The sequence below is a fragment of the Scomber japonicus genome, chromosome 7 (assembly GCF_027409825.1).
Source record: "Scomber japonicus isolate fScoJap1 chromosome 7, fScoJap1.pri, whole genome shotgun sequence".
NCBI lineage: Eukaryota > Metazoa > Chordata > Actinopteri > Scombriformes > Scombridae > Scomber > Scomber japonicus.
The window spans coordinates 17,334,278-17,342,872 of NC_070584.1; the positions used below are offsets into that span (position 1 = coordinate 17,334,278).

General features: G+C 39.3%; 1 long non-coding RNA gene across 1 annotated transcript; it reads right to left on the minus strand.

The window, feature by feature from the left end:
* Positions 1–5,610: 5,610 nt before the first annotated feature.
* LOC128362408 (uncharacterized) lies at positions 5,611–5,989 on the minus strand. The gene is made up of 3 exons (XR_008321624.1): positions 5,933–5,989; positions 5,744–5,843; positions 5,611–5,655 (listed from the first exon to the last, which is right to left on the minus strand). It is a non-coding gene; the product is annotated as an uncharacterized LOC128362408 (long non-coding RNA).
* Between the last annotated feature and the right edge of the window lie 2,606 nt (positions 5,990–8,595).

Consider the following 8,595-nt stretch of genomic DNA (forward strand, 5'->3'; position numbering starts at 1 on the left):
AGTACTCGTGAGGTTTACAGGAATTCATCAAGAATGCTCCTCAGTTCAGAATAAGCATCAGCCAAGGAACCTCATGCGCTGCTTAAAAAGGTATCACTCAGAAGATATGAACACCATTACCATAGTTAAGTAGACATTTGAGAAAATAGGTCGGTATGTGTGTTTGAAAGTAGAATTATAGAAGCAGAGACTCAAGAAATTAAAAAAAACGCAAGATACACATCGTTTTTTGTTGGGACATGTACCAACATGTCTTGCAGTGATAATAATAATACTAATAACATTAACAATGGCTCTATATACCATAGATACAGAGATATGCTGGTGGCTCAACACCAGGTAAAGGGAGAAGATGAATCGTTAATATTGTTGGTTGCAGCTGTGCTTTTCCAAGTCAAAGTGTTGCTGTGAGAAAGCTAACGAGAAAGAATAGTAGTCAGAAATGTCATATGTATATAGATAGATAGATTGATAGATTGATAGATAGATATACTTTATTGATCCCAAACTGCGAAATTACAGTGCAGCAGCAGCATTACACACAGTGACGATAACAGCATATAAGAATATAAAGAACAAACTGTAACAAACTAACTATACATAATAAAATAGCAAAATAGCAATAAATAAAATAAAATTTAATGTACAACAGTATATACAACTAATTGGCAGTGTTGATGTTATATAGTGCAAAGTAAAAAATATATGACATACTGGATCACAGATATTTGTAATGTTGTAAGTCTCATGCTTATTCAAACAATAGAGACTTTTGGGGGATATTTGGAGGGGAGGTGGGGATGTCACTCTCACTCAACGCATGCTTTCTTCTCCATGTTAGTGAGAGTGTAAGTGTTTGAGAGCAAAAGAAGAAGAAGAAAAAGCAAAAGCAAAGACATTCAGACTTCCTTTCTACCACTATTTGGTCTCGTTTTCTTCTAAATATGAGAGCATCTCATACCACAATATACCAAATGTATTTTCTTACACTTGAAATTCCTGAAGTAACCACTCAACCAACCTCAGAGTTTGACATCAATAAACACACTCATGGGTAAATCACATTCTCATAACCATTGTTGCCAGTGCTCATTTAAGCCTCCCTTGTAGCTGACAGGGCCAAATGCTTTCATACACACAAGTGTGCCTAAAGGAGATTAAGAATTTAAGAAGATTAGATTAATGAACTCATGATTATAATCTAGGGTTAATTCATTTTGCTGCACTTTAACCCAACCCCTCCCCTCCCCCCTTTCAGTCCTGTGGCTTGAAGCCAAACTTGTCCAGGGACTTATGTGTATGTGTGTGTATTTGCATGTGAGTGGGTGCAAGCATTGTGTAACTGGTCATTAATTACTCTAAGGCAGGCACGCCACGAATCAGACCCCCCACAATTATTCCTTAGTGTCCCCAGCATTGCAACAAGCCACTCGCAGTGTCTGTTTAGATGACAGTAACCGTCACTCCATTGTTGCCGGCAGACTCACTGTACCACATATTCTTTTCACTCATGGCAGGTGGTCTTCTTAGTGAGGTCATCCTATCTGAAACATAAGGAGAGGGGTCCTCAGAGGGGGTCATCCTTATGCCTCAAGCCTCCTCATGGCCTCGTGATTAAAAACAATGCTGAGGTTCTTATGCATTTCTATTTCTTTAGTTGACTCCTGCTCTTCCTGTAATGGTAGTTTGAAGTAAATGTTTTATTTATTTACCCTTTCACACAGTTGTAGTTGACAAGTTTAGTCTACTGTAATGTGAACTTATTCATCTATTTAAACAAAGCAATCATACAATAACAAACCTGGAATGACTAACTGTGTAAAGGATATACTTAAGATAAATGAGAGGAAATATATTTTAAATTATGCACTGTCACTGCATTTTTTATTCTATTTATTTTCAAATAGCTTGTCATGGAGAATCAGGATACACGCTTGCTGTGGATTTATTTATAAACTTTATCATAACAAAATTTAGCCAAAATAAATACAAGATACAAAAAGGCTCAAATCTTAGAGACTCTATTTTAGCCTTTAATTCTAATCTTTTTTTTTCTTTGTGTATCTGTATATCATATTCTATTATTTGGATTATTCGTACTGTCAGTGTTGTTGTGTGTTTGTTCTGTGAGTATGTTTTGATGAAGAGCTGGATGAGACAAAGACTTGGGTCCACTATTTGTGGATTATTAATTCTATTCTATTCTATTCTAAAACAAAATAAGCAAAATAGCCTGTGCAGTAATTTATTTAATATAAAGCAATCAGAACAGTCCAAAACTGGTCCCATCACAGGACGTAATCAAACCATACTGTTGATACAATGATATGGCTGAATATGCTATACATTTTAAAGTTAAAGGAAGATGAACAGTATATCTGATCATATATATTGAAAGTATACTTTTATCAATCGTTACAGGTATCTCTTGGTGGCAAGAGAAGTCCATGGTGGAGGTGGAGTCGAACTCCACTCCATTAGAAAATTTGAGTAGAGTGTTTAAGTGGAGTATACCGCCACCTGGTGCAAAACATGCGTAACGCGCAGGATTTGTAAAGGAGCGGGTGTATGTGTGCGTAAAGCCATCTGTGTCCTTGAAGTCCCTATCCACTCTTCTTGTTCTTCTAGCTGGATGTTTGAGCTTCACTATGCAGAATAATATTTGTGCAGAGTTTGGAACATGAACGATGCTTTCACAATTATCTGCTGAAAGTGGAACGTTTCTCTGAGCTCACTGAAAATCTTATTTCTTGGGGTGTGTATGAGAATGATTTGTGATATCCCAACTAGTTAGCAAGCCAATTCGGGTACAGTACTCAATTTACACATCTCCATAAATCTCCAATGCACACAACACTGAGAATTGACCTTACAGTGGAAAATAGTGGACCTCTTAGATCCAGTCGGAGGTCACACATTATCTATTACACACACATAATAACATAATAACATATAACTATTACTTATGTGACCTTCTCCATCCATCTATACCGAGTAGGACATTGAGGTCTGCTGACCAGGGTCTACTGGTTGTCCTTCGAAAACAAAAGGTGATCTGACCTTTGAAGTAGTGGCTCCAACACTATGGAACTCTTTGCCTTTAGGGTTACGGTCTAACAGCCTCTGTAGAGGGGTTTAACAAGCAACTGAAGGCTCATCTGTTTAAATTGGCTTTTCTCTCACCTTAAATTGATTTAGTGCTTGTTTCTCTTGTATGTCCTCTGTTTCCCTGTGTTTTGCTCCTATATTTTAATGGCCTTTTATGTTTTAATTTAGTTTTTTTATTGCTTTTCTTTCTTCTGTCTCATTGATTGAATGTTTGTATTGCCTTTGTTTATTAATGTTTGCATGTATGTTTTTAGGGTCTTTTTGTATTCTGTGAAGCACTTTGTGCATTTTATTTCTGTGAAAGGTGCTATTAGTACGGAATCTCTGAGTATTACAAACATATTAGTTCAAATATATATCGCAGAAAGTGTTTTGGGCTGTGATATATTGACTGTACTGTATCAGAGCCCTTCTACGGATTATACAGTACTCCTATTAGAAACAGTCTGATTGTATCATAGACTGTATGGATTGTATCTGTCACTACCCGATGTGAGTCGCCTACCCGATGTGAGTCTGACATGCGCAGTAGCGTTCTCGATCGTCCACCATCTTGGACGGTTATGTACCGTTATGTACGGCAACTCTGCTTGGAAAAAACGCCCCCAGACTCAAAACGCGATACGCGAAATAAATCAGTTGTATAAACATATAAATATAAATAAAATAAATCAATCGTATGAATGTATAAATATGAATAAATATAAATAGTTTGGTTGTAAATAGTTGTCAGAGGTTAAGAGTAAGTATACATATCATGGAAATATCTGGAAATCAGACATGTATAAATATAAATAAAATAAATCAATAGTATAAATACATAAATATGAATGAATATAAATAGTTTGGTTATAAATAGTTGTCAGAGGTTAAGAGTAAGTATACATATCATTGAACTATCTGGAAATCAGACATGGAAATAAAATAATACGAGGTAATAGTAATAATAATTATATCTATCTATCCACTATCTTATCTATCTATATTTTTATTGATATACCGTATTTATATTATATTATTTTATTATATACATATATAAAATAGATAGATAAGATAGTATATATATACACAATATATATCTATATATAGCTATAAAATAGATAGTTAAGATAGTATATATATCTTTATATAATATATAAATATATATAGATAGATACACACTATCTTATGTATCTATCTGTTTTATTTATATATTTATATCATATTATTTTATTATATATATGTATATGTATATATAGATATATTGTACTATAAACATATTATATATTTTATATTTTTTCAATTGAGAATGGTATAAACTAACTGAAGTTTTTAACATTACATTACATCCATTTCACATTCATAGAGCTTTGATTTTGGAACAGTTTTGTTAACGAAAAAAAGGCCAAGATTTATCTGATGTGTGATGTGCACTCTTTTATACTTTGTTATAGACACAGGTACCACCCTTTCTAGTTCTGTCACAGCTCCTCCACTCACCTGATGGACTTCCTCAGCTGTTGTTTTGATGCAGACAGATATTTAAACTGTGGTATGCATGCCTCTGTTTGACACACTATCACAAGACCATTTCAAATGAATGAATGCTCAAGCCAGTACTGAAAGTTTGTTAACTTTTAGTTTATAACTTTGAAGGACCAAAGAATTCCATTGAACATGAACCAAACATTTTAATCTAAAAATACAAAAATGTGTTTCCATCAAATTAATGTCAGAGATGGAAAAAACAAAAGACAGAGCTTAAACAGTACTGTCAAAGAATTTAAATCTTGAATTTTAACCACATGCTTTAAAAAATGAATATAAACAATGGAGGAAACTAAAGACACATGTATGTACATAGCTATATGAAAAATTGTGCACATATTCAAGTAAAGACAATTTTATGTAATCACATAAGAAGATATGACTATACTCTTTAATTTAAAGAGACCCAACATTCCCCCATGAGCAACACTTGGCGACTCCGTAATGGGAAGAAACCTCAGGCAGAACCAGGCTCTAGGTGGGCAGCCATCTGCCTTAACCGGTTGGGGTTGATACAGAAAGAGAGAGAGAAAGACTGAAGCAATCCGAATCTGGAGCATACAGGTATGTAGTTGATTAAGGCAGAAGGATGATTGTCAACAGTGCAGTCTCCCGATCATCTTCATCTTTTCCTGAAATTGCACAAAAATAACGATATTAGTACAACAGATATTATAGTAAACTTGAAGCTATATGGCACTGTCTTTTAAACATGTGTCCACACACTCAGTAGATATTACAGTTAATAAAACAAATTAAGCACCAGTTCTACCTCATACTAGTTAACTTTACCTCAGTGTCTTGTGTTGGGATGCTGTACTCTCCTCTCAAGAGCTTCCTTCCCTGGAACTGCACCTCTTGTCATTGATGCCGTCAGTGTTGAAGAAATTGAAGTTAGGCAGACAAAGTACAAACTACCAAATCAGCTTCTTACTGAGAGTGGAGACTGGAAGCATGTCATTTAAACACAATTGACGTAGATGTCCAGCTCTGATTTGATCACCCTCTCCTACTGTTAATCTGAAGTAAGACAACAAGAAATTGAAAATAAGATAAGTTAGGCATTGCTCCCACAGAGAAAGTACAAACTACCTAATCAGCTTCTTACCGAGAACAGGTGTCATTTAAACACAATTGGCTTCATTGTGTTTGCCATAGATGTCCAGCTCAGACTTGATCACTCTCTCCTAGTCTTTTAGACTGTCAATCTGAATTAAGACAACAAGAAGATGGAAATAAGTTAAGTATTGTGTTGATCCTACAGACAAAGTACAAACTACTGACATCAGGCTCTTACCGAGAGTGGAGACCGAAAGGGTGTCATTTAAATTGACGTAGATGGGGAGGCAGGTACTTCAGGAGGATGATGAGGATGACTTTACTGTATTTGGCGTAGATGTCCAGCTCAGATTTGATCACTCTCTCCTAGACAGTCCTCTAGACTGTCGATCTGAAGTAAGACAAGTTGGGCATTGATCCCATAGACAAAGTACAAACTACCAAATCTGGTTGTTACCAAGAGTGGAGAATGGAACAATGGCCACACAAACAGTTTAGCAGTACACTAAAAACACTTACGTTTCTGTCTGTAGTACGGCCTCAGGCGATCGACATTCACCTTCTGCAAGGACCCAGTGTTCTTTTGGATGGTGGCCACGCCATTTTCTGACATATCAAGGACTTTGTAGGGGCCTTGATGCATATGTTTCAGGCCATGCCCCAGCCGCTGCCTCTTTGGCTCAGAAGACAGGAGAATGTCATCACCTGTGTTAATTTCTACTGTTTTGCAGCGCTTCCTTTTGCGTGCTGCATAACAGCTCTTTTGCTTCTCCTGGGCCTTTTCTATGTTGGCAAGAACCTATTGGCCAAAGCCACAAATAAAGTAAATAACATGAAACACATAAATACAACAACTTCAATATATGAGCTTTGTGCCTCACTACCTTTTCATTGAGGTCTGTGATTGTCCTCATCCTAGCTTCCAGATCGTCCTCTGGGTCTCCAACTTCAAAGTGGTCTCCCATGGGACAGGCGTTGAGAACCTCAGGAAGGAGGTAGTGGCGGTTGAAGAACAGGAAAAACGGGGTGTTCTTCGCGGAGCTCTAAGTTCACAGTAAAAAACAATGTGACATGTGACATTCCTCAAGATGCAAATTTAACAGCATTAGTGATTGTAAAGTAAAAAACACACCTGTTTGGCGGTATTTATGCCATACACCACAGCTTGCAGGTGAATGTCCCAGTCGTTGTGGCGCTCATTCACATAGCGCCGGAGAGCACGTTTGATATTTTGATTTGTCCTCTATCCTGTACAATAACAATGTGAATTGCAGATTTATGTACATATTACACACATATATCATGTAATGTCTACGTAACATCCATCCATGAAAAAAAATGTATCCATGTTTACCTGGCCATTGGTTTGTGGATGGTAGGCACTTGATACTGCATGTTTTATGTTTAGCAGTGTACCGTACCGTACCGTCCTCTTTCGCTTATCCGGGGTTGGGTCGCGGGGGCAGCAGCCTAAGCAGGGAAGCCCAGACTTCCCTCTCCCCAGCCACTTCATCCAGCTCTTCCCGGTGGATCCCGAGGCGTTCCCAGGCCAGCCGAGAGACATAGTCTCTCCAGCGTGTCCTGGGTCTTCCTAGGGGTCTCCTACCGGTGGGATGTGCCCTGAACACCTCACCAGGGAGGCGTCCGGGAGGCATCCTAATCAGATGCCCGAGCCACCTCATCTGGCTCCTCTCAACGCGGAGGAGCAGCAGGTCTACTCCGAGCTCCCTCCGGATAACTGAGCTTCTCACCCTATCTCTAAGGGAGAACCCAGCCACCCTACGGAGGAAGCTCATTTCGGCCGCTTGTACCCACGATCTAGTTCTTTGGGTCACTCCCCAAAGCTCATGACCATAGGTGAGGGTAGGAACTCTCTGGTAAATCCAGAGCTTTGCCTTTCGGCTCAGCTCTCTCTTCACCACGACGGATCTGTGCAGAGTCTGCATTACTGCAGACGCCGCACCAATCCGCCTGTCGATCTCATGTTCCATCCTTCCCTCACTCGTGAACAAGACCCTGAGGTACTTGAACTCCTCCACTTGGGGCAGGATCTCATCCCCGACTCGAAGAGTGCACTCCACCCTTTTCCGGTTGAGGACCATGGACTCGGATTTGGATGTGCTGATTCTCATCCCGGCCGTTTCACACTCGGCTGCGAACCGATCCAGTGAGAGTTGGAGGTCACGATCTGATGAAGCCAACAGGACCACATCATCATGTTTAGCAGTGTGAAGATCTCTTTGTTGAGCTGTAAATATGTATACAAGAGCAATACAACAAAGTCTGTAAGAATGATCTGCAGCTATGAAGATGATCATGGTTTATCTAATATTGTATTTATCATACCTCATTCACAAACACAAACTTTAACTTGGTGACAGCGCCTGACCTGAAACAGAGGTCAATGCACTTGAATAGATATCTCATGTTAGTTAGTTTTTCTTGAATCGAAGCTTGATAAGCGCAGTTTCAGGAGCGGGAACACACACCAATTACACCCCTTCCGGCTCCTATATAAACAGACCTAACTGCTTCCCCCTCGTTCACTCTCGCTTTCGAGTTTCACGTGCAGGCAGTCTCAGTCAAGCTTTCATGGTCATCACAGAAACAGATCGTACTTCCCGCATTGCATCAACAAAACTTGAACAAATGCTACGATTACTACTCCAAGAGTGAACTCACCACGGATTACGAACTGCAGATCAACCCGTCCGACTTGACTAAAGATTCGTGGGAAACCGGCTCTCCTCTCGTCACACAGCAGCAGACCGCAGCCGAGCGCCCCGTGGGGCACATGCCGGCCTCGCAGGCGCATGCCGGCCCCGCAGGCGCACGCCGGCCTCGCAGGCTCTTCAACCCACACTCCCCTGATGCAGTGTTTCCCACACATAGACTAATTCG